The sequence below is a fragment of the Apteryx mantelli genome, chromosome 2 (genome assembly GCF_036417845.1).
Source record: "Apteryx mantelli isolate bAptMan1 chromosome 2, bAptMan1.hap1, whole genome shotgun sequence".
Taxonomy (NCBI): Eukaryota; Metazoa; Chordata; class Aves; order Apterygiformes; family Apterygidae; genus Apteryx; species Apteryx mantelli.
In genome coordinates this window covers 115,352,719-115,377,452 of record NC_089979.1, presented here as the reverse complement: position 1 = coordinate 115,377,452, position 24,734 = coordinate 115,352,719, and the positions used below count along the sequence as shown (strand labels likewise).

Here is a 24,734-nt window from a genome sequence, read left to right as displayed (position 1 = left end):
ATATAATGTCAGACAGTTATAACAACATATTTTGAAATGATTGATCAAAATACTATTTAAACAGTATAGGATCAACCTCTTTACTTGCACAAGCAGGAGAGATGCTCCCCCAAACGGTTCAAAAATCAGCATATCCCCAGTGTATTTCTCCCTCCCCACTGCCTTCACCTAATGACATCCAGCAGAAGAGGGAGAAAAAAACCATGATTTTGCAATGCCTTGTGTGGTATTTGACCTTCATAAAAGTAGTTGCATCTTAATGCATTCCAGTGAATAGTACACAGAGTTAGGGGGAAAGAATTTAGATGCTGGCCAGAGTAAGATATGCCATAGCCAAACAGCGTAGTGGATTATGAGAGAAACTTCTTCACACTGGCTTGCAGTTCTTATTCTTTTCATTTATTTATTTATTTATTTATTTATTCTTCCCTCTCTCCTGGCCTATTAAATTTTTCATTCTTTACTTCATCTGGGCCCAACTGTGGCAGGAGCCACATCTCAGACTCCTTTATCGTGATGCTTAGGGAGCTTTCCTAGAAAACAGGAATTGGGTTGGGACGGGGTATCACACTTCCTAGGACAGCGCTGTAACCACTAGGGTTCTGTGTAAAGGCATGCAGCTTTCGTTAGACATCTTCTTCATTTTGGCTTTCAGACTGTTGAGTGAACAGCAGAAGCTACAGTAGAGCCCCAGGCTACCATGGGCTTATCACCATCCTGTTGAGAAGCTGGCAGTAGGATAAGAGAATATAGGCATGAGATGTGAAATTCAATTGAAAAAGAAGAGTACAGTAAATGGGATAATTTTTAAGTAGTATTCAACTCAGAATGAAAACTGCAGTGTTCAGTTTATTTATATGATAAATTTGTTAACTGGACTGAAAAAACCTGAATATATACAAACCTTCTCAATATGGTTCTATCATAGATACTGAATAATAACAAGGGAATATACCAGAGAGTATACAACTTCAGGTTCATTATTTAAAACATTTTTCTTTTACATTTAATGTATTTATGGTCAGATTTTCATTGCTTACTTTAGACTCATAACTTAATGCATCAGTTAAAAACAAATAATTAGCTCCAGCAAGTTGATTCTGTCCTTGTCACTCAGATGTTTAGTATTTATATACCACAAATGTAATTAATTGCACTGGGGGCAATGTGATACAATGGATAAACTAGACTATGAGAACTGGTATTGGGAGATCTGGATGTCTTTTCAGCTTTACTATGATAGCTTATATAATCTTGAATAAGTTCCTACTTATTCAATGATGCCAACATGTTCATTTAAAAAGTGCAGTGTAAATGCTGTTATTTGCAAATAATAGTTTAATGAGAGGACTGTTACTTCTTAAGACATGACATTCACAATCTTTTTAAATCATACTAAATAGAATCTAAAATTTTTTTTCATCTCGGGAAATTCTTTCTGCATTTCTTTCTCTTTTCAATTTTTCATCCCTGTGTTCCTATTAAAATATTATTTTTGTGTAAATATTGCAAACTGTGCTCCAAAGACTGTTTGTGAAGAATTCTTTTTAAGTGCTTCTTATTGCTCTGATAAATTTGTTGGACTTAATCTTCCTGAGATCTTTACCCAGATATTCTTTTTGATTCTGCACTTATCCTGAGCTATTTTTAAAATTCAAACTAACCCCCTCACTAACACCGAAGAGAAAAAAATCAGCAACAAGGGATGGATATTCTTTTGCCATCAAAATTTGGCCATGTACTTTGGTGCATTTCATCAGGCATATTTCTTTTGGGTTAGCTTGCTAAATTTTGATACTTTACGCATTTCAAGTCAAAGATATGAGATTTGGAGGCTTATAGCTGTATATAACATTAGGAAAAATAGCGGATCAGTGGTTTAATCTGTTAAATTCATCCCCTAAATGTAGAAACTTGTTAGGATTGACAGTATTGCATCATTTTATTCCTAAAACAGTCTTTGCCGGTGGCAAAGCAGTGAAGTCATAAGCCTGTAACCGTGTTACAATGAAGTTTCCTGTATCACTTCAAATTTCACATTACAACCTTGTGGAATGCTTAAGTAGTGGAGAAGGACCGATGAAGAAAGATGTTCAATGAAACACACACCTTTCAGCGACCCAGCGTGGCAGTCAGCAGTCCACTTGGAGCTTGGGGGGCAGGAGTCTGTGCGTATTGTTAATAAATCCTGAGGAGGTAGCGCTAGAGGAACTGGACTGAGTTGGCTCACGAAGAGTTTTGCAAGTACTTCTGTTTTTGCTGATGGCTTGTGACAGTTTGTTCCTCTGATATTTCTTCTTAAAGAAGTGGCTGAAATGCAAGTGTTTAGAGACTTGTATAGAGCCTTATGGATGAAAAAGTAGGAGAAACCATATTCTAGAATCATTATTTTAGAGCTATTATTACTACTCATGTTGGATTCCCCCCTTTTCCCCCCCATCTCAAGGTTATTGCTATATTGAAAACATACTTAGAGATGTACCTTTCATTAGTTTCATAGCACGGGTCATCATCTGAAAAGAATGGTTATTAAAATATTTTGAGCCTGAATTGGAAGCCATTTTATTACTTTTACTTTATCTTCTACAATTTTATTTTGAGTCCTTTTTTTTTTTTTTCTGCTTGCAAATCAGATGACCTGAAGCCACTTTTTTTCTGGCATCATAAATGTCTGCTGCAGGTACCACAGTTTCCTATTTCTCATGCCCTTTACGTTCTTTCTGCTGTCTTTCCATCCACAATATTTAACAATATTTTTTTTTTGCTTTTTTATTTTTTCCATGCACACAGCACTGTTCATTATTATAGTCAAAATATTTTTTCATTGGAAAATGCTCACTAAGATTAGCCTGTTAACTAGTTTCAGTTAGTCTCCAGGTTTTCAAAAATATTTGTAGTTGTCTAAGTATCCTATTTCAACATTTTATATATGGAGCACATACCTTTTGAGAGCCAAAGATTTTTTCATTTTGAAATTTAAACTGATTTTCACTTCTTAATGTTAAAAGAGAAAATTGGAAAGGCAACTTTCTGAAATTAAGCTAAATGAATGTTTCATTTGAATTATTATTTTCCATTCTTCATATTTTTGTCTTTTTAAATGTTTTGATATTTTGTCCCTATTCAGAACATGACCATTTCAAAATGTCAAAACCAAAAATTTAAATGGCTTAAAATGGAGTAGTTCTTTACTGGGAAATTTTAATATTAGGTGTTTGCATTGAGATTTTAAATTGCCAAATATTTTGTAAAATAGAAATTAAAGTATCTGCACTTTTTGGTTAATTACATTTTTGAAGCTGTTAAGTAGATATATTTTTATATTCATTGCAGAGCTGCAGAAACCGTGTACCAAGTAATTTGTTGCATTAGAGTAGGACTGAATTCTCATTCCCAATCCTCTGTTCTCAACATAGCACTCCTTTCCTGGCTGAATTCTAAAGGGAATCCAGGTGTTTATTTAAATATTCATAACACAACTACAGTTAGAGCTGGGAGCACCACAGATAGCTGTCTGTACCTGCGCGCATTTAACACTATATTCATCTTGTAGTCAAAAATACAGTATTCATTGCAGTGCTAGCAGATGAGCTCTTTGACAGGGAAATGTTTTCTTTTCTCTAAGAAAGGCTTTATAGAGACGAGGCAGTAGAGCTGTCTCAGAAAGCTTAATGTATTGAGTATTGACCACAGCCCTACAGAAGCAGCTTTGTGTACTGTATTTAAATATTGTATTCTGTAAGAATTCTGTATTTATTTGCACTTGCTTTAACACTGGGCATATCTAAAAAGAGGATAAAACCTCAAAGGAGCCAGCTGCAGGTTTGTAGTTAAGGTTGAGCTGAATTTCACATTTAAGACAGGGATTTTATTTCATTGTTTGTGGAAAAGACAGAAAAGTTTACTCTCTTGCCTGACATTCAGTGGAGTGAGAAAAGTATTGAGAGCTTCCAAATCTTCATTAATTTGTATGCCATCAGAAAAAGATGATTTTATGTGGCAACTTTTGCTGACAAACTTTTCTAAGAAGAATTATGATCAAAATTTTTAAAATTTAAACATGGTACCTGATAGAAGCGATGGTGTCACAATCAAGTAAACCATTTAGATCTGGCCGCCTTTATCCCTTCAGATATTTGTCCATGAGAGTATAAATGGGTAAGGAGATAAAGTGGTGTACTGTGCATATATTAATTCTGGAGCCTTTACGAGGGAATGGGTGTAGTGGAGGGAGATTTATGCAGGGGAGTGTGAAAGGCAGGGTATTTGGGATACATGTACAGAAAGTCATGGGAATATGTAAGCAGGACTGGGACTCTGTAAGGTAAAAGGGAGGAAAGGGATGTACTTCTTAGCTGTTCCAAGGCAATAAGCATCTGTAAACCTTTCCAAATTGGTACTATATGCTTCTGCTTTTCATTCATTATGTTTCTGTAAAGGAGTCAAAGTTCCAGTGAATCTGGGCTCAAAAGTTTAAAGGAAAAATAAAAGTAAGGAAGTATAATTGCTACTACTAAAAAAATCAAATTACTTGGTCATAGTCACCAAAGATTATGTAGATTATTCTATCAAAACACTGAAGTGCTGACACTGCTCTATTCTTCGCTCACTTAAAGATGCACTCTTGTATATTTTACTGTAGGTTCTGATAAATTATGTATTTAGGAATCTAAAATGAGAATGTTTAGCGAATGGAACAGGACCATTGGAAGAAGGTAACAAGCTGAGTGTGTATGGTTCTTATGGAAATGTTAGAACAACAAGATATTCGTAGTTCTGTGGAAGATCAGGTATGAATGATGCTTTTTCAGATTTTTTTTTCATCCTTACTCATGCATTCCTTTTCCATGTTGTATCTATCTCAATATCTGTATTAGAAATTGTGGCTTTTCCATCCAGATTCAGATGTTGCTGAATGATTATAAAACATTCACACTCTCAGCTTACGGTAGTGGCTTTTAAAAGCCCTGTAACACTGTATTTTATGAATATAAATTATTTTATCTTGTCCAGTTTTATTTAGGAGAAAAGTAATTCATTCTTGCAGGCACACAGTATGGATCTGTTGCATCTAAAAGAGCTGAACAGATGTTTTAAAATACTAGCTTTTTATTGCTTTCAAGACACTGGGAAAATGGTCAAATTAGTGTTCATGGCATCATTTGTTAGTTTCTGAGTTAACCAGAAGAATGACAAATGGTACCTATAGGGAAAATGAACTGCGAGGAAACAGAACTGAAGAGCTGATTTCTTCATTTAATTCTTTATATGAATTTTGTAGTCATTCTGACATGCTTTCATGGCATTGAGCACCATAAAGCAAATCAAGTTCCTTTGACTAATGTTGTCAGTTTAATTATTCCTGGGGAGTATGGTGACCTAAGATCTACAAGCCAGGGAAGATCGCAGTTACAAGAGGTGATCTTCCGTGCCGTTTTAAGGCCCATGAAGGGCTTTAACTGGCATGTTAGGAACAAGGCTCACGAACATGAGGAAAGCTCAGAGTCATGAGAGCCATGTCAGAGAGCTGGCCCCTGGGACGAGGCACCCCCAGAAAGCCGTGGTGCTGAGCAGCTGCAGTGCCACGTTGTGTATCGCTTGAAACTTGCTTTCTTGTTTCCCATAGTGAACAATGATAAGGGGAAATACTGGTCAGTGGGGATAATATTAAATCAGTCTTTGGGCCTCCTGCCATATTTTCAGATGTTTGGGCCATCTTATATTCAAAGCACCCAGGAGAGTTTGGTAATTATTAGAAGAAAGTGTAATTAATTTATAGAGTTCTAGTTATTTTTTCTGAGTACTGTCACTGGAAGCACAATGAAGCCTTTAAGTAAGGTCCAGTCACTGTATAAAGCTGTCTTGTGGCTGCTAAACTTTCACATTATGCTGCAGTTGGATATAAACACTCCTTTTATAACTCGCATGTCACTAAAGCGCGCAGATGTCTTGGCTCTGAAAGCACATTTATGCAACGGGTGCAGCTCTGGAGGTCCGCCAGGACTGAGGTGCAGTAGGTTGAGGAGGAGTCCTAATACCTTGCAGAATGGGAGGTCAGCTCAGTAAGTGGGGCTCCCTTGTTCTGGCAGCAGATTTCCAGCCCTCGGAGAGCTTGCTCTATGCATATTAGTTGCATTATGCAACAGCTGATTTTTGAAAAAAATCTCTATTATAATACTGTGTTGGTCCTTGCTGAAAAGAGCCACTTGTGTTTAATGTAGGCGGTATGCCTTGTTTAATAGGAAAATCAGAAAAAATCAGGAAATTGTCTTAATTTTTATGACGAGACAAACTTTGTGAAAGCTGATAACAAATGCATAGATTTCTCACATTCGTTAGTAGTACATATTTTATATAGCAGATATGTGGAAATACATATGTGTGTGCGTGTGTGTATAAATATATATTTATGTGTGTATATATATTCATATATCTATATCTATCTATCTATCAATATATAAACCCCAGAAATTATAGAAGTGACTGCAGAAGACTGCCAGCAGTATAAATGGAGTTTGATTTTTAGAGTATTTCAGATGTTTTACCTATGTGTGAGCAAAGTGTTCATAATAAAGCAGGTGGGACAGCCAAGTCTCCATAGCTCAACTACAGTATTGAATATTTTACTTTCTTTTGTACAGATCTAAATATATAATTTGGCAGAAATGTGATGGAATAGAATTGTTTTCGGGGTTTTTTTGGATAATTTGCACTGTAGTTTTGATTTGTCATTTGAGACTGAGGTGAGGGGTTTTATGCTAGTTATTTAGCACATGAGCAACTAATGGCAGAGAATTGAGCCCAGAGCTGAAGCACTTGTTTTTCAACACTGAGCCACTTTCTTCCCCCAGTAATAATGATGGGATGTAAGCGAGAATTAAGATTACAATCATATACTTTACATTTCAACATTACAGCTATTGGGCAAAATGCTTGGCTCTGCAACAATACTGTCTCCATATCAAAAATGACCATATGAGAATTCCCCTTTTGATACGGCTTATCTATACGTGTATTACAAACAGATGTGAGTTCATTCTGTCTGTGCTGCGATTCTGAAGTCATGTTTGTGAAGTACTGTGCCCAAGCTGCTGGGTTAGCACAGTGATAAAAACACCTCTAAATTTTCTGGTTTATACCTGGTTTGCATCCAGCCAGTTTAGATAGTGGGTAGCGGATCTTGTGCCATCTGTACTTATCTGTTTAGATCTGTTTTTCTTTGGCATTATTCCTAGGTATTAGTGCTATCTTTCAAATCTATAACATAATAAATTACTTAGAGAATTCTTGCATTCAACCCTACAGATCTTGTATGATTACATACTTTAGCTTATAGATGATGTGTGAAGTTATTTTTAAAGAAATACTATTTTTTGGCAGAAAAAAAGTTATTTTTGGCTTCTTTTCTGATTCACTGTGTTCTGTTTTAACAAAAAAATTGGTTAAGGTATTTCTGTTAGTTACTAGCAAGTAGTAAGTGAATAAGTTTTGTTTCAAACTATTTTCGCAAAATGTCCATTTCGGGAACACTTGGTATAATTCTTGAGTATAGATAACAAAATGATTATGCCTCCTGCCTATCATAACACTCTGCAGTTAAGCTGCACTAGCAAAGGATTTAATCATGTTCCCCCAACTCATTATTAAACTAAGACTCAAGTATGTATGTTCTACCTATTTCCTTTTTGCAGGTAATTGTTGCCTAATATCCAAATATCCAGTACAACAAATTAGACATAGATGTCAGGAAAGATCTAGAGGAATATACTATGTAAAGAGTGGCATGGAAATGATTAGTGTCAGTGAACTGAGTCTTTCATTTTGATATTTAGCCCCTTCATGGTAACTTATTTCTAGCAAAATAGAATGTTTTCATTTTTTTTAAAGGTTTGCTTATTTTATGTGTGTGTATATGCACTATATAGGTGTGTGTGTGTGTGTGTATATGCATGCACTGTTTATACATTGCACTATCCTATTAGTGGTTTTTTTGCAACAGCAGAATACCATTGATTCATTTTCAGCTTGTGATTTGCTATAATGCTGAGATTTTCTGCAGATCTGCTACATAACTTAGACATATTTTTGCTGTTAATTACTTCTTCCTCAATAAAATACTTACTTTTATTTTTCCTGCTGCATAGCAAACTTTTTTTTTAAACCATTCCTCCAGTTTTTCAAAATTATTTGAAAATGTAATCCTGTTCTCTGGCATGTCCTCATGATGTGGTGGTGTTTATTGCTGTCTGGCCATATTTTATATTCCATGCTCTAGGTGACTAATGAAAATGTGAAATAATACAATATTCAGGACAGACCCATATAGTTTCCCACTGGATCCAGTCTTACATTTGCATGATGACTCATTGATAATCTCTGAGCACATTTCCAACCAGCACTTACCCACTGCATTTTCATGCTCCAAGTGGTTCTTTATTCAAGGCTCATTAATTTCTATAGTTTCTGAAAGTACAGTTATCATTTAATGATTAGAGCTAGCAAAGCAAAATAAGTACGAGTCGTTTTCCCCTTCTTTAATGTTAGTAAATAGCTACCAGAAAACAAGCTGAAGTAGTTTCTCTAAAATACTCAGGTCTAAGCTACGAGAGTCTATGGAAATAACATAATTCAGATACTCGGTGTGGAGGATTTAAATTCACAGGTTTCAACAGGTTAAACAGGTCTCATGTAGAAGTAGCTACATCCTGGCTGTACTGGTCAGTCTTCGTTTAAAAAGAAGGTATTGATAGACCTCTGTGTCTAATAGGTTTAAAAGATGCTGTTTCTGGGGGTTGAGGTTAAGGACAAAGATGAGTGAACTTTTTCAGATAACATAAGAACTCAGCTAAGACTCTTTATTCTCTAGGTGAAATTTGAAATAACAAACACTTCTGAAATGAAAGATACTCTGTTTTTTCACTTTGGATTTATGATGCAGGGGTGGTCTAAGAACTAATAATGTATGCAGCATAGATATATCTTGCAATTGTAGCACTAGTGGTATAAAAAGTTACCACTTTTGGGCTGCCTGTCACATGCATTGCTTCAGGTTTCTTATATGAGCAGTCCTATTTTATTACAATAAAAATTATTTTAATAATCAAAAATAATATTTTGGACTAAGCAATTATACATTGCTTTGAGAGGTGCTAGGAGCTCTTGCATAATCAAATACAATGTCCGATTTGAAAGAGAGTTAATTTTCTGCCGAGGGACCATAACTAAGTTATAGCTTAGAGAATTTAGTCACTTGAAATAGCCCTGCCCTCTGTGCCCAGAATGAGGAAGACTTTCCTTACGTTCTTTCATGCTAGGGCCATAAACAGGCATCATAATAATATCACAAAAAACCACCTCTGGCTTTGAACTATTTTAGCTTGACTTTACAAGCTCAGATTTATAAGAGATGGATCAGGCCCAATAATCTTCAAATAAGGAAGGGAATATTTAGAAGTTAGTTTGATTCAGCTAGACACCAAGTCTTTTGAAACTTATGCACTTTAAGTCATAAGAGTTGTGATTAATTATCTGAATTCGAACAAGCTGCTGCAGTAATCAAACTTCTGCATCAAGGTTTCTAGAGCGACGGAATAATCCCGGCTGCCTGTGTGACTGAGGCATTGGTTATGTCTCTTTTTCAGGTCTTTGGTAAATTGGTAATTGGCTGTTCTCAGGAAATAAGATGAATTATCTGAAATAATGAGCAACGAAAATCCTGGTTACTGTAATACTTTAGTTGGTATATTTTCTGTAAATGTATTTCTTGTTCTTATCTTTTCAAAAAGACTATGGAGATAATAGGACCAGCCTGAGATAGTCACCCTTATTTTCTTTTGAAGTAGCAGACATACTTGAATTATCTAGTATCTCTAGGATGGAGAGGGGATGTGATGTCATGGAATGGGAGTCTTTTGAACTAAATTTACTTTTATGAAATTATATAAATTATGTTAATGGAGAAGTTTCATTTCTGTAGTGGCATCAAATCTCTCATGCAAATATTTTTCATCACAGGGGTAATATAAAGTAGATTTTTTCCTAATTTGAGTACTGAAATACTTTTGAACCACACAGAGTCATCACTAAAGATCATGTAAGAGCTGTCATATATATACTTCTGAGAACACATTTACATATGAATTCATCTAAATTTCTTTTGACTATGTATTTTATCAGGTGCCTCTGTGAGAAGTGGCCTTGCAGTATTTTTCTCAGGTTTAGAATTGTCTTTGTAATTTATATTACTGATTAACAAGTAAAGAATCTAGAACTGACTGTTTGGAGATCAATATAGTCTCTTAATAGTCAAAATATTGACTGTGCAAGCATTATGTCTGTCCGCCTTTTGCCTTGTGTAAGGATTGAGGGGAGGGGGAAAGGGCAGTATAAGCTAGCACATTTAGATCCCACCTCTTAAAATACAGCACCAGGCAACAGACCAGTCTGGCATGTGTTAGAGACGTTTTGGGAAGCCTGTGCCTTTGGCTGGGCTCTAATAGGTTTTGAAGTGAATTCTGCTCCGCTCAGAGTTACCTAAGGATGGCAGTGCTTGGGGTGATGCCTGGAGGCACGTTACAGATGCTGCGTCTGTATTTTCTTCAGGGAGAGGCTCCAAAGCTCCGTCAGTGTTAGCGTGTGGGCACCTCCTGCGGGCTTGGGCTCCCCTCTGTCCTCCTGAGCACCCTGAGGCCCAGGCAGCGGGGAGCACTTGGTGGCTGGGTACGCCGTCAGGCAGCTCACAGGTGCCCCAGGGGGCCGTCCCGGGGGGCGAAAGGCAGAGCAGAGTGCGCTGCGCTCACTGGGTGGGAAGCTTACGGGCGCAGAGCTGGCTTTGCTGCTTTGAAGTCGCTGACGCTAGAGGAAGTGATGCAGGAAGGCACCCCATCTTGGCTTCAACTCTGTGCAGGTCCTGTGTGGCAGGAGAAGTCAAACATCTGCCTAGTAGCCAGGACATGGTCTGGTACAACTAAAACTTAGTGCATGTTTATAACATCCCATCAGCTTCTACAGTGTCGTTTCTAACCACTGTTTTATGTACAGTTATGCAGCAGAAGTGAAAGAAGAGATGACTGACAGAGATGATAAAAATGAGAAGTATGGAGTGCGAGATGGGCATATAATTTTTTTATACTAAAAGTACCAGTCTGGATGTTTTCAAATTTACACACACTACTGTAGGTTCCTATGTTTAGGGACTTAAGATAAAAGTAAACTTTCAGCTACTTCGAGTACTCCATTTGAAATTATTGGAAGATATTTGATATATTGGGATGTCAGTCTGTGATACTTCAGAAGCCTGGATAGTACCGATTTAGGATGCAGATTTGGCATGTGATCTTTAAAGAAGTTGTTCAAAGGAATAAATATACTGTCATTTTACTTTTTTATTATTTCTTGGAGTTGATTAAAATAATTTTCAGTACAACTAGAAAGTAAAAATTTCTGTGCAAAAAATATTTGTTAAACTGCATACCTGAAATGGCCGAAAATGCTGTTGATGACACAAGGCTTTTTTAGTCCTTTGCATATTTTTCAGAGTAAAATGTTTTCTCCACCGTGTGCTGACATATTTATTCTTTTTGTATTTAAAAAAGGTTTTAGTTACGCTATAAATGTGTATGACATCATCAATGTGTAAATGAGATGTGCTGTATACTCTGTGAGTTAATAACCTGCCTCATTCATTTGTAGGGTTTGAGGGTGTGTTTGTGTTAACTAAGCTGGTGGCACCATTTCTTTAGGTGGAAAAACTGAAGGCTGTTTCTGTCTCTTTCTCTGTTTTCCGGCACTGTTTTAAACACCTTAGATAAGTAGTCAAACTGAAGGTTGCAATTAATTGTCCAGAACATGGGAATGGAATGCTGGTCTGGCATAACCCAAATGAGTTACACTGAATTTGGCACAGAGCATAAAAGAAGCTGAAGTCACTTTTAATGATATGTCCCCATTCATAAACAGGTGTTTGCCCAAGGGGAACGCACCAGAGTTACTTTGCAAGCATTATGGAAGAGTGATTCACTGGAATATGTGAACATTTCTAACCCTACCCCGGCCCCCCCAAATATATTATGTCAATCCTTTTAGCAATTTGTGTTCAGTGAGGTATTGCTTGCAGCAGTGAAAGAGATTGGATTCCAGAAATTGTGGCACTCTTTTTATCTATTAACTTATCTAATGAATGGTGTTTCAAAATTTGATTGGCAGCTTCTTTTCCTATCTTAATTAAATTGCTCCTTCGCCAGTGTCTTTGAAGGACAGAGCCTTTGTTAAAGACGTCAAGTTAGTCTTTTGTTGTTTGTTTCCGTGGAGAGCAGAGCTTGTTGACAAGTTAAGATAAAGGTGTGGAATCAAGAATATACATGTTCAAATACTCATTAAAACAGTCTTAATACTGCTAACCAGGGCAAAGAGGAAAATGTGCCCAGTGACATTATGTTCTTCACTACCCTGAGAGGCAAAGAGCCTGTAATATTTCTACTAAATCCAATTCTTTAGTTAAGGTAAGGATTAAAAAAAAGGCTGTAAGGTTTGTTCTGAAACCATGAAGACAGCTAAAAGCGAAAAGAATTCAGTTAAAGTGCTATGTTTCTTACTTTGTTGGTGTGGGGGCTACCTGCCTTTAATTTCTGTTGAAGGAAAGGTAGCATCAAATCACATCACAGAAGGATATGTGTTGAGGGAGAAATTAAATAAATAAATATTTGGTTGTAAATTAAATGGGGATTAGAAGCAAGGTATTTTAAGGTCACCACTGGAGAGTTAGAATAATCTCCTACAATCTGTGTTTTAACAAGCTCCATTGGAAATCTTTCTTGACACATTTCAAGATTCTCTGCATATACATTTGACTTAAGAAGAGGTCAAAGTACACCTAGTATTTTAAGTTCACTGATATTAGTTTTCTCATGTGAATGTGTTCCTGATTGTCAGAACAGGGTGGCTTTAATAAGGTTGTCAGAGTTTCATGAGATACAATTTTCTCTGGATTAAAGGAGACATAGAAATCAAATTCAAAACAATAAAGGTCATTTAAGGCTGTTAAGAATGTATTTGCCATTCACATTAACCTCCTGGGAGTTGAGGACCTACACATATAAAATTGTCCTTTATGACCTTTTCTAGACAATAACATTTCTGGGGAGTTGAGAGAGTTCTGACTTATTTTTAAAAAATATTATCTTTCTTCCACACTTAGAAAAAAATCCAGTGAACAGTTGTACTTCATTGTAGCCTATAGTCATGTACATTGCATGCTTCATACGTTGGGTATGTCTTATATTTGCGTTTTGAATCAACCCATTTGTTGTTCGCAATCATGTTTTAATTGGCTGGTATGCAAAATTTTTGATAAGGAACTGATGCCACTTATGGTAATGGAGTCATATAACTGGCCTTACGTCTTGATGCTATAACATATTTTAGCTTAAGCAAAATCAAAATACCTTAACTTTATTAATAGAAAAACCTTATCTAGTATATATCAGAGTAAAAATTATCAATATTAATGATTCAGATTTAAGACCATTCAACTAAATTATAAACTGCATTAGAATGAGAACAAATTCAAGCTACAATCTTCCTAGCAGTGCTGTGAAAAAAAGTGATGGGCATTTACTGATCTTGAATTTAGTTCTTACTAAATATAACAATATAAATAAAATATAACAATATAAACAATATACAATTCCTTACGCTATATTATGGAAAAAGATTAGAGTTTCAGTTTGTTTTTAAAATTGGGCATTTCTGTATTAAAATAAATTCATGGGCCCCAAAGCAGTCAGAGATAGAAAGTGGGGGAAGACATTAGGAAAACACATGCTTTTCTTGCTACCCACAGAGTACATGGCATCATGGATTAATGTACTAGCCTTTCACTTAAGGGGGTCTAATTTAGGTCATATGTGGAATGTGTTTGTTTTGACATGTATATTGGTGACTGTTGTCAGATCACCAAGCGCTTAAAGATCAATAAAAGTAGTTGTAATGGTATATAGGGAAAAGCTCTTTGCTTATTTGACTCCTCAAAATGACCAAGAATAGGACCAGATATAAAGCCTCATATTTTGCCTGAAAATTGCTCAAATTAAATGCTAATAGATTTCTCGACAGAATATTCAGTGGTGTTGGTGTGGCCCTAAATATAGATATTGCTAGCTGGGAGAATAGAACCCAGGAATCCTTAGTAGATGACTCCAGCAGATCTTAATTCCCTTGGCTAGTGCTGAGTGAAAGGAGTAAGGTGTCCCGGCCAATTTAGACAGCCACTGATCGTAACCAAACTCTGACCCTTACTGAGAAGAGAACAACTATTGAGTGATGCTGTGTTGCTGTGTGTGTAACATCATAACTGCATCTGTACTTCCAGTTTACATGAAGCTTTCATAATATAAGAAGTTTGAGTAATGTAAAATATAGTGGAAACATTAATAACGGCCACGTGAGACCTTATTTGAATAGTATTTTTAATCATCTTGTAGCAAACTGACAGTCATCAGTGTTATAATCATTAATGCCACTGGTACTTTCAAACACATCACAATGTGTTTACATACTAAAATATGTGTAAACATACTAAAATAGTTTTCTCACCATATGAAATCTAAGAACACACTGCTAGTTAAATATACATTTTCTGTGTATGTAAACTGAACTCTTAACTTTAAGAAACCAAGTTGTAAGTGACTTCATTGGATTACCTTAAACTAAAATGAATGGGCTGATATTTTGCTTATTGAACTTGTAGCATCAGGTTTTGTCAGAGCAAGGAGGAGTAGAAGGAAATAGAAATTATCATATCAACAAGTTACTTCAGTTGTTGTAATTACATTTGTGTCACAGATTAAAGGAAAAGCTCTAAGAATAATTTTAGGTGCAGGTGTGGGTTTTCTTTCCTTCAGAGGTATTTATGTGTCTCGAAGCAGTATCAGTCAGATTGAAAACAGAAGATAGGGATAAAAGATCACAACACAATAGGGAAGAAACCTGCTTGATCCCTTGCCTATTTAAGTTAATTAGTTAATAGCATATTTTTTCCTGCAGGTTTCTTCTTGTGGGCTTTTAAATATATGTATAAGGGTCAATATGAGGCGCCATTCTCCTGAAACAAGGTAGTTAGAATGGTATTTTGCATTTAAATCTTCATGAATCTGAAAAGTTCCAGTTACTGAAGACTGGTGCATTCATATTAGAAATTTCTTTCCATTGCAAGTGTTGTTTTACTGATATATATATATACATATATATATATTTTGTTCCAGTGGTGATGTAACATAGTAACTCCAAAAGCCAGAAGTGTTCAATATCTGTTCTTCATGGATCTAAAGGGAAAAGTTGTGTTTCTATTAAATGATGAAAGAGTTTCCAGTAGTCACAAAGGAGGCTATTAAACGTTACTGGAAACCTTTTAAAATCCATGGGTTACCTTGTATTTCAGAATTTTAAAGGTTTGGGCAATACAATTTTCTGTACAAATAAGGTTAATAAGACGTGGCAAAGGAGGGCATTTCCAGAGAACTGGAGAAAGCTAATGTTCAAATGAATTAAAGGAAAACTGAAGTAAGTGTAAGGATGTTGACCTGACATTGATCCTGGGTAAAATAGTGGAATGGATGAAATGAAACTGTTAGAAATTTATGTAGGAGTATAATATAAATAATGGTCTATATGAATTTATAGAAAGATATGAGATTTTTATTTTTATTCATTTAATTATATGCTTAACTCAAATTATTCCAAAAATAATTTCTGTTCAGGTTGCACAAAACGAATTCTTGATTAAATGCTATTGAATTTTACTACGCAGTGATTGAGGAAAAAATGTACATTCAGGATTCTCTTTAATAACTACTGTAGTTGTCAATTCTACATAGTTTACCTCCCATTTATACTGCTTTAATTTTGGGTATTATTTTGCAAAATCGCCATTAAAATAAAATAAAGATGGGGAATACCTGAAGAAAAAGAAGAGAGGGCTAAAACTGCACTCTTTTACAAAGAGGAATAGATGGGTTACATATTCGAGCAGTATCTTTTTGTGAAATCTGTTGGTGTGTCATAATTGAAACATCAACCTGAACAAAGCTAAATGAAAAAAATGAGTATCTTGACATTCTGTCATACATAGGATACACTCCTGACTCACTTATCTTTAAAAGTTTTATTAAGAGACCAAAGAAAAAAATATCTTTGAGATATTTTCCTAGGTTGTTATTTAAGGAATTAAGTTGTATGATTTTTAAAGCAGTTTAATAATGCATTTATGTAAATAGTGTAAAATTACCTCTTAAGCTTTGTACTGTAGATGGTACTGCGGTTCCCGAAAGGCACATTTTGGAAGAGCCAACTTCATTTGAAACACTGGCAAAACTACCAATGGTGGCTGATAGAGAGGACTGGGCAGAGGGCATCAGGCACTGGCTAAAACTGATGCTCGAGAGTATTGAGAATAGTCAGGACAGGCTATTTTTACTTGTTTCCTATTCATAAGGGTGTGTAAATAACATGTTTGCTTCTCTGTATGTAACTTTTTTTGTCAATAGGGAATGAAACTGTTTCTTCCCATAAGAAATAAATTTCTTACCTGGTAAATGTGTTGAAAATTGGAAGAGATTCGAAAAGAAAACAAGTGGCTATGGATGGGTAAGACTGTTAAATGAAGCAGCAGATGAACTGCGAGGGGCACAGGCTGATAACACAGAGAGAAAAACAGATAAGAGGAGCACTCACTAAAAAAGAATAAATGAAAGCGGGCTGTTTCCAATTAGCTGGGATAATTACTGACAGAAGTACACCCTTCCCATTTTGAAAAGGATTTTGTCCATCAGTACTCTGATAATAGCTTCTGATAGTAATAGTGGTCTTTGAATGCTGAGAATGCTGAATATTAACATTGGTGGAAAGAGTTTTTTCATTTAATATGGAGCTACATTTTCTCAAGTGAAATTTTAAAATATTACATCAGGGTAAATCTTTGCCAGAGTTCAGGGCTCTTTGAGTTCTTTTTCTTTGTTTCTGTGAACAGTTATGAGTGCTAGTACCTGAATGTATTACATCCACACTGAGAAGAAGCTATTTAAGAGTAGAGTAATTGGCATTATATGCTGGAGGAAAAATATTTTACTCACTTGTTCACGTTTTGCATTTGATTCGTCCTTGTGTAAAATCCTAGATAGACTAAAGTTAATGACAAAGCTTTCTTTGACTTTAATAAAGCCAAAAATTCTCCTTTTGTACAATTACTTTTGTTTTTTAATTTTATAATAGGTCAATGTCCTTTTTTACAGAAGAGTTACCAAATAAGAACTGTGGAGCAAACCCCTATGTTTTAGGAATTGTGAAAAAAAATCAGAATATAAAGTTTGATCTATATATCAGTAACACTTTCTGAAGCAATAACTTTCTAATGACCTCTTCTATAAACCTTTTTGTGTGTAACTCAGCATGATAAGCACTGTGAATGGTTAGTTACCAGAAAGATATAAGACATATTCTAAACAGCAGTTAATGCTTATTTGTTAATGCATTTGTTATAGTACAGATGCATATTGTAGTTGGCTCTACCATGTAGAGTTCTGTTTCAAAACGTGCTTGCTATTTGAATTCAGTATACTCTTGCCTGTGCTAAAACCTCAAGTTCAAACAGAGAATAACCATTTTTACAATATTCTAAAATCAACTTGCCTCCATCCCAAACTACTTGTTTACCTGGAGCTTTTTTAACACTAGGAGTGTGTCTCATCTGCAGCACAGAAAGTATAAAATAACTTAAAACCAGCTGTCTGGTGTGGTGTTTATGCATTGTCCTTGATCACGTCAGCTGAAGCAGTGGAATTTTGGTTTCTGTGAATGACCCCCAAGAGTCCAACCAACAACTCATATTGTTGATCCTTTCTTAAAGGTGATGCTTTTAGCCCTCTGCCTCCCCCCAAACAGGAGATACTTGCTTGCTTTAGGGATATGTCAATTTATTTTTCTAAGCTGTATTGTACGTTTTAAACAAAAGTATGTGGTATGTAGACCTAAGTTGAACCAGCTGGTTTCAGCAAGAAAAGAAATGTCCTTACTTCACAGTTTCTGGGTAAAGTTTTAATTTAGAATTATTTAACTTTAGAGATGTATAGATCATGTATCCAAAGCAAAACGTACTGAAATTTTGTTCTTAAGGGAATTAAAATGAGCGTGGTTACTTTGCATTGGACCACTTCCTTGGCTGCTTTTGCAGATTTTAAACTTCTTACTGTTCACAGAAATGGAAAGTGTTGGGAATTTTGTGTTTTTAGTATTGCGCTACTATATGAAAGAAAGAATTGGGGTGAATACCACTATGCAACAAACTCATAAATTTTCTTTTTTTCTATCCTCCTTTTTCAATTTATTCTGGACATTAAGCTTTTACTGTCAAATGAAGATCTGACTCTGATTCATGCCTTCATGCCTTGTGCGTGTGTACACACCTCAAAGGACACCTTTTGTCCTTCAAGGGCATATTGATTATCTAGAAGAGAGGGTAGAAAGGGAAGAAGGGTGGACTTGTGTAGTCATTTTCAGGTTACAGATTCTGTTGGTCAAGCAGGAGTTGTGGAAAATGGAACTTTACTGATTCATGGGTAGCTTCATGTTTGATCCTAGGGATCCTGGGGATCAAACATCTGTAACTCCTAGGGATTTGTTTCAGGTGTGCCTCCAATGCCCAGAGCAAACTTTGGCAAGGCTGAGAAGTAGAGTGAGAAAGTCAGTGCTCTATTCTAATGCCTTATGTGGCTGTTAGAGGCTTAGTTGCAAAGTAGGGCCAAGTGACCTGACAGTCTTGGGGAGAATTTTGCTTTTTACTTCAGAATAAAGCAATGATTGCTGCTTTCTGGATGCATACTTTTGAAGGAGAGTGAGATTTTCAGAAACATGTAACTTTGGTACCCTAGTCATTGATGTATTTTTGAAACTTTTACCTACAATGACTCTTTAGGTTGGCAGTTCAGTCATTCTGCTAAGACAAAGAATGCTAATCGAACAAATAACATGCAGACTGCAATGTATAGGGGTTTTATTGCTGTAAAGTGGTTGTGCCAATTGACTATCTGTACAGTGAGGCAAACTGTGCTGATAGTGGCAAACCTCCATGTGGTTATAGTTATCCTTGTTGCAGTAAAATGTGCAATGTGGGAAAAGACCTGTGCCTTTAACTAAAGGACTACTACATAGGAAGTAATGCGAATACCTCAAAATGGTAATTAAAAAACGGAAGTGTACTGTACGTAGAATTAACAAACTGTGTGTATAGGAAATTACCAATATGTAAATTACAAAATTGGCTCCTATGCTTTGTTAAGTTGTAAATGTAAAAAATTCAAACAAAAACCTTTACTGCTAAGTGCAGTGTCAAGTTACTTTGCTTATGTATTGTAAAAATTTTACTCTTAGCCTTTCTCATTAGTACTTAAGAAATTATCACAAAGCAATACAGACAAACACTATATTAATTAATGGATTAATTAATATATTAATGGAATAATGGATTAATATATTAATTAATTGATTTTGCAAAAACAAAGCGTCTAATATCCTTGAACTTTTATAGCTCTTTTTCAGAAAGAGGAAAGGTTTAATGTGTAGAGGAGGGAAGGAAGAATTTAAGGAGTGTTCTTAGGTACAGTACAGGGTTACCAATTTTGAAAGCAGAGGGACACAATAATATATCTACACTGGAGTATATCAGCATATGCCAACATCTTGCTTAGAAGTCTGCTGTTCAGCTGCTTATTTCAATAAAATTAAGAGAAAGGCATTTATTTCTTGGTAATGCAGATTGTGTTTAATGAGACGTCATTGTCCTTTGACACTATTTCTCATGAAATCACGTTAGTTTTTATTACAGTATTTGCTGCTAAGATTAAACGTCATTTTTGTCCATCTGTTAAATATGTGGGTTTTCTTTGTTATGCTATGGGGAAGAGAGATTTGCAAAGCAGTCAATAGAGTGGAAGAAGGGTCTTCTGGAGTCAATCAAAGGTGCTGAAAGTTAGATGTCTTCTCTGGATCCCTGGTAAAACAGCTGTGGTCTCTCCCTAGCTTAGAATTAGTCTTTATGGATCTCTCACCTTCTTTTAAACAGCTGTGTTTCTATACTTGCTCCAAAAGAAATCAAGACTGCATATTTTCCCTTTTCTTCACAGTTTCTTTGCTCCATGAGGGTAGTAGACTTTTTTTCTCTAGTTCCTTTAATGCTAAGTTTTGCAGTGGAGTTACTTCCTTTGGGAAATTACTTTTCTTTTATATTTTCCCCTAGGAATTTTGCATTTTTTAAAAAAAGCATAATGTTTGGTTCATATTCTCATTGCATAGCAGGTTTTCTTTAGTACTTCTGACAGGAACGGTCCTCAGTAACTCTCTGCAGTTCTGCATTTTAATAGTGTGCCAGCTGCCTCCTTTGTTACATGATAGATTGGGCTCAGTAAATTAGTTTTAGCACCTGATATGAGGTTTTATCTATTTATGTATTTCGTTATTCATTAAATCATTAATTAACCTACCTATGTAGTCTCCATTTTGCAGTGTGCACCTGCAATATGAATCTCAAATGCCGTCCTTCTCTGTGGTATCCTGAGCAGACTCCTAAGCCATTTTTGGTAAGAGTGGAGGCAAGCAGTGAAGATGGTTCCACCAAGAGGATGAGTATGAAAGTTAGAGCTACATGTGAGCTAAAATGTAGAAATGTCTTTCTGTAGGTTCTCATCACTTTATTCATATTAAATCCTGCCCTCACTAACAAATGCTTCTCTCATTTTTCTCAGCAGACCCTAAAGAAAAAGACAGTTGCTACTCTTTCGCAGGATGTAACTATATCATTTATGTCATGTTTCTGTGCTCCATCAGTTTGAAACATCAAAGTGAATTTGTTCTGATATTTGGCCAACTTATTTCGTCATCCCTCTAGACAAAACTTTTATCTGGATTTTTGGTCTGCAATGTCGCTAGAGTGTACACTGCCCAGATGTGTTTTCCTAACTTTGATGCAATACAATAAAGCAAAAATAAATACCCTTTTGAATACATCTTGTTATGACCAGTAATGGATGAAACTAAGTTAAAACTATTAGATTTGACTGAACCAGAGCATGAGTTTAAAATAAATTACATCAGGGAAATGAGATAAAAGTGTTTAAATTGAGCTCTTTTTTTTGTTGTTGTTAAGGGAAATTCTTTTCTTATCAGAAAATTTATCTCAGCCAAAATCAGTAAGAGCATTTGTTACTAATTTAGTGGGGTGTATTTGTGTGTGGTTATATATTAGCCTTGAAAAAATGAGCTTTTTCCTGTTCTACATAATTGAGGGTACTAGTTGTTAATCCAAATATTATGCGGTAGAACTTATGCATAAACTTTTCTGAGGCAACCAGGAGATTTTTCTAGATTTAAAACAGAAAGATATAAGGCTAGTTATCACGTTTCAAAGACATTTTCAGACACTGAGGCATACTTGACACTTGCAATTTCTGTCTTTCCTCTGCTTCACTACTTCTAGTAGCCCCAACTGAAATCTTAGTCTAGGCCAGCAGGATTTGAAAAGGATCTTACATATCTTTTGTCCCATCTCCTCCATAGATTCAGCTGCTTATTAGAATGAAGGAGGAGTCAAGGAATGAAATGTTTGCATGGAAGGTTTCAATATTGCATTAATTGCATTAATAATGCATTAATTTTTGTGCATTTGAGGGAAGGCTTTTTAAACTTTTTTCCTTCATGGAAAAAAAAGGTGTCTTTCCTAGGAAGTAAAGTTGAATTGGTCTTTGAGCCTTTCTGAGGGCACCTTCAAAGCCTTTTTGAACATGGGACATTATTCCCTCTTCCCCCCTCCCTTTAAGGCCAAGTTGACCTGAACCATCATCTTGCTTTTCTGTCAAGCATACCAGGGCACATAAGCAAGGAGGCTAGGTCAAAAATGTGTTTATGTTCACAAATTGGCAACTTTGCCACACAGGTGTTCTTTAGGTAGGGAATTGGTTCTGCAATAAACTGACATGGGAAGGAGTTTCTTTAACCTATTTTATAGCTCTTTTGTTTTTTTAATTTATTCTAAGGAAAAGAATAATATGGGATATGAGTGGAGTTAGTCCATTCCTTACTGAAAGTCATATTTCCAAAGTGAAGGACTTCTGACTATACCATCTGCTTTGTACTGTTTTTTCATAAAATTTCTCAAAGGATAAAAGATTATAAGTGCATCATTAAATACTGTATTTTGAACTGAACGTTAGAAATCTGTATAGCTTTAGATATATTTAGAAGTGCAACAGAACGATGTAGAAATGTGACGATGAATAGTAAAGTCCCAGTCCTGCAGTTACATACATATATAATGTTGGCATTTATTTTACTGGACACCAATCTGTAGCCTATGCTGATACTTATTTGGTCAGAATAATCCTGTGGTAAAATAAATTTTACACATTAAAATAATTGCTAGCTTTGCAGCTCACCTCATTTCAACTTAAAACCAACCAGGTTGAGGGAGGAGTGTTTGCCTCTTTTTGTTTTGTTTTTTGATTTCTACTTGAAGTTTTAATTCCTAGGTTTAAATGGCTGAATGCACTGCCTGATGAGTTTATCATGTGGCTAGGACAGATGTGCATGTGAAGAAAACTGCACCTGATTTTATTCTGCTGGCTTTGTTCGTGTGAACTAGCAGAGTATTTTAAGTGGGAATTTTCTTAACTCATCAGTTTGAGAGAAGAGAGTTATTAGAAAGAATGTGCAATTCCAGGTGCACAGAAGAACAGAATCATTGCACTGACCATTATCTCCAGCCCAACAAATCCGGTGCCCTAAAAGTATATGTTCTTTTGATCACCAGATGAAGAATTGCCACTTAATACACTAATGTGGCTTCAGATGGTTCCTTCTTCATTTCCTTTCTTTTTCTATAGATGGAGGGTCACAGGGATATGCTGAACTTCTTTGCTTCTCTATTACTCAGTGAGTCTATTCCCCTGTTCAGCTTGGCAGTAGGGTATTTTTGGATGGCTTGTTTATCAATACTTGTTCCCAATCTTGCTCCCAGAAAATGAAGTCTTCCTTTATGGAAACACTGCTATCATAGAAGTAAGATATGGTATGAACTAGGATGCATCTCTATCAAGTTTGTAAAGGTTATTTGCTGGGTATTGTCTTGCAGCAAGCATTACTGTGGTTTGTGCTGTACTTTATCCGTGGAGGAATACAAGATTCCAGTCTGTCTGAAACTTATTGTTTTGGCGCCTTGTGTGAGCATTGAAATTATATTTTCATTAAAAGAACGCTCTGAAACCATATTTCTTCTGTTGCTAGTAAATGAGTCCAATCTCTTTGAGTTCTCTCCAAATTTTATACAGATTATGTTTTTTTGACTGAGTTATGTAAAACCTGCATCTCAGCATAGCATTCTTTTGTTTTGAAATGGTTATGCCTCTTTCAGAAGAAGAAATAGAAGTAGTTATGGAAATATTTCTAATTCAAACACAAGGTATTCAAGCAAGCATTCATATGTTTTATGTCACTTTGACTTGAGAAAACTGTTTTATTTCCAAATGTACTGGCACATGCTTTTAAGATTTTACTAATAATCAAGATAGCTATCAAGTATCTCAAAATCACAGAATCATAGAATGGTTGAGGTTGGCAGGGACCTTGAGAAATCATCTTGTCTAACCCCCTTGCTCAAGCAGGGTCACCTAGAGCACGTTGCCCAGGACCATATCCAGACATCTTTTGAATATCTCCAAGGATGGAGACTCCACAACCTCTCTGGGCAACCTCTTCCGGTGTTCAACCACCCTCTCAGTGAAGAAGTGTTTTCTTATGTTCAGATGAATTTCATTTGTTTCAGTTTGTGCTCAGTGCCTCTCATCCTATCGCTGGGCACCCCTGAAAAGAGTCTGGCCCCATCCTCTCTACACCCTCCCTTCAGATACTTATACACGTTGATAAGATCCTGCCTCTGTCTTCTCTTCTGCAGGCTGAACAGGCCCAGCTCTCTCAGCCATTCCTCATATGAGAATTACTCCAGTCCCTTAATCATCGTGGTGGTCCTTCTCTGGCCTTGCTCCAGCAGGTCCATGTCTTTCATGTATGGGGGATCTCAGAACTGGACCCAGTCCTCCAGATGTGGCGTAAGCAGGGCTGAGTAGAGGGGGAGGTTTACTTCCCTTGACCTGCTGGCAATGCTCTGCCTGATGCTACGCAGGATACCATTGGCCTTTTTTCCTGCAAGGGCACATTGGTGGCTCATGGTCAACTTGTTGTCCCACCAGGTCCTTCTCAGCAGAGCTGCTTTCCAGCAGGTCAGCCCCCAGCCTGTACTGGTGCATGGGATTATTCCTCCCTAGGTGCAAGACTCTGCATTGGCCATTGTTGAACTTCCTGAGGTTCCTCTCTGCCTGTTTCTCCATCCTGTTGAGGTCCCTGTGAGTGGCAGCAGAGCCCTCTGGTGTATTAGTCACTTGTCCCAGTTTGGGATCATCAGCAAACTTGCTGAGGGTGCACTCTGTCGCATTGTCCAGGTCATTGATGAAGAAGTTGAACAGGATTGGACCCAGTTCTGACCCCTGGGGAACACCGCTAGCTGCAGGCCTCCAACTAGACTCTGCACTGCTGATCACAGCCCTCTGAGCTCTGCCATTCAGCCAGTTCTCAATCCACCTCACTGTCCACTCATCTATCCCACACTTCGTGAGCTTGCTTCTGAGGATGTTATGGGATAC

The 24,734-nt window shown here is 36.4% G+C and overlaps 1 protein-coding gene across 6 annotated transcripts in view; it reads left to right on the top strand.

Annotated features, from left to right (window-relative positions):
- Nucleotides 1-24,734, top strand: part of BBS9 (Bardet-Biedl syndrome 9) — a 312,936-nt gene that overhangs the window by 106,580 nt on the left and 181,622 nt on the right. The gene's annotated exons all lie outside the window — the stretch shown is intronic.